Below are 2,715 nucleotides of genomic sequence, written 5' to 3'. Positions count from 1 at the left end.
ATTTTCACTCATCAAACACGAAACTCCGTTATATAGGAAATCAAACATAACGTTACTTAATTTCGTTTTATATTATATTCTAATGAAATGATGGGATGAATGCATATTGGAGAAACAATTTAAATACTTTAGACGATAATAATAAAAGAGCGCAGCGGGACGGGACCATTATATTTACAGGGAGGAAATGGTTATTGTATGATTTAGTGTTTATTTCTCAGGTGGCGTCAAAATATATTTGTTACCTCAAACCTTAGAATGGGAAAATAGGTAAAACATAAATTAGATATAGTTGTACCTTATTCCACATTAGAAAAAGACCCATCATGCAGAAATGACTGATTATTGATAATTTAATCTCTTATGATACGACAGACTTTACGTACTTCAGCCACAATGCATGAATATTGATCATATTTGATTAATGGTTAATTACAGTATCGCATTTCAATGTACACATCTCATAATAAACACACGATTACATTATAACATATAGTTCACACAATTACATTATAACATACAGTTGATAGTGACCCCTACGTCGACCCAATAAGAGTGCCTTTAACACATTCGTATTACATGTTTGTATTGTTAAGAGAACATCGCCAATAAAGTTCTAAATAATGTGCCATGCTATAAATTGCTATAAAAGTCATATTCATTAAAAATCGTCATATCATTCTGGGGATGTTGGAATGTTGGAAAGATACCAAGATATATTAACCGGGTTTCAAAGCTGTATTTTGGATTTGATAAAATGCCTAGTATACACTGTACATACAATATTCATAGATAGGCTTATTTGCAGTGCGGGTTAGATAATGCGCCAGTATACATAGTAGTACCACGCTGTGAGGTGTATAGGGTGGCGCCTATCTCCGTCTCCACGGCCCTTGGGCCACAAACCTGTGAAAGGGTGCTAGTTTTGTATATGGTTGTATTCTAAAACCCTATTTCCTGAAAATGAAGAAAGCATTGCACTGTTGTGCTGAATAGGCAGTTTCTGAATCGCCCGCCAAATTTCCTGGAATTGTAAGTGTGGTTTCAGTCAATTCACTATGGATATTGTCATCATCTTCTTCGTCAGTGCAATCAGATAGATATGTCATGTGTAGTGGGACATCCTTAAGGTTACGGGGACTTTTGCATGTAAGCAAGTGAAGATTATGGTCAGTAATCATGGGGCCAAATCTTATAGCATCAGTACACTTGCGCGGCCAACAAGAGTCAAATTCTTTCGCCATTTTTGCCAACCAGGACATGCGACAGTCACAGTGAATCGGATTCCCATGTACAAACCTGCTGACTCTAAACATACGGCTTCCTGGGAGGAAACCCATGTTTGCTTTAGAGAAAGTAGCGAGATTATTGTACGCCACATTAATATACATCAGGCGTTTCAGTCCATGAATGATAGCTAAGTCAGCTCTAAGAGAAGATATCTGATTGTAAGACAAATCGAGAGAAGTCAACCACTTCATGTATTTCAAAGACTCCCAGGGGAACGTTGTAATTAGGTTCTGACTAAGATTTAGCGTACTTGTATATATAAAACTAGACAAGTTATGGATTTCTCGGATATGATTTTGCTGAAGGTACACGCTTAACACGAAGTTCTGGGGGTTAGTGGGAAAACTGGTTATGTTCGACTTTGGGCAGTTGATCTCCATGTCGACGTAACATCTAGCTGGAATTGAATCATCGATCTTACACGCTACGAGTTCAGCCATAACAATGAAGCCTATAACACAATTTCTGATCACCATTATTTAAACTACGAGGTAAGTATTTATAACATCAACGGGTAAGTCCAACTTGTAAATGCTAGAGGCGTTCTTGATGATAGGTGTTGTTTGCACTCAAGTAGAAGTTGAGTTCTTTTCGCTTTGACGATTGATTGGCAGCTTCTCTGAGATGTTCAACTTTAACTTGATAAAGAAACGTTCCTTTACCGGGTAGATGATAGCTCCAGCATCAACATAGGAATCCTCACCTGTGTTGAAATATTAGAAAAAACAACAACAACAACAACAAAACATTTCGTAAGTCGAAGGTTGGCAGTCCATTTGTTTTGACACAGCTGTAGAATGGCACTGTTCTATCCGAATAAACCTCCCTTAATAACGTAAAATCCCGACAGGACAAGAACAGTGTCATTCTATATGATACACATGTGAATAGTCTCTGTTTCATCCGTACAAACCTCTCTTAAGAACATTTTCAAAGTAAGACCTTTCATCCACTGTTAGTAGTACACAACAAGAGTTTGGGCACACAAATGACAGTGAGAGTAGCCCCAAAAGGCAGTACCGTAACGACAGGGATGTAATTTACATATATTTACATAATTAACTATCTTACTAGCAGTTTTACTTTCAAAGTAAAAAAAAAAAACTTTTGATGCAAATAACATGTACACCTTTCCAGGAAAGAAATTACAGCCACGAGTAGGATTTCAACACCTAAAAAACGGCTGTCGCCTGAGAAGACACAGAGAGTTCAAACAGTAGCCAAAAATGTAGTAATGCAGTTCCCAGACTGAATGTTTGACAGGTGAAGCCAGGTAGCCGGGCCCTCTGACTGACCACGTCAGGTCACTCCCTTCACTGAATTTTGAATCTATGTAACGTGATACGTTTGTGAAGGTTAGACATCCAGGAATCGTTACAATTGAAGACGAATAAATCTTTACTTCTGGATACTTTATTTTTATAC

This window comes from Branchiostoma floridae, chromosome 11 (assembly GCF_000003815.2).
Source record: "Branchiostoma floridae strain S238N-H82 chromosome 11, Bfl_VNyyK, whole genome shotgun sequence".
In the NCBI taxonomy this organism is placed as follows: domain Eukaryota; kingdom Metazoa; phylum Chordata; class Leptocardii; order Amphioxiformes; family Branchiostomatidae; genus Branchiostoma; species Branchiostoma floridae.
The sequence above is the reverse complement of the archived record's forward strand: the minus strand, read 5'-3'. Positions refer to the sequence as shown.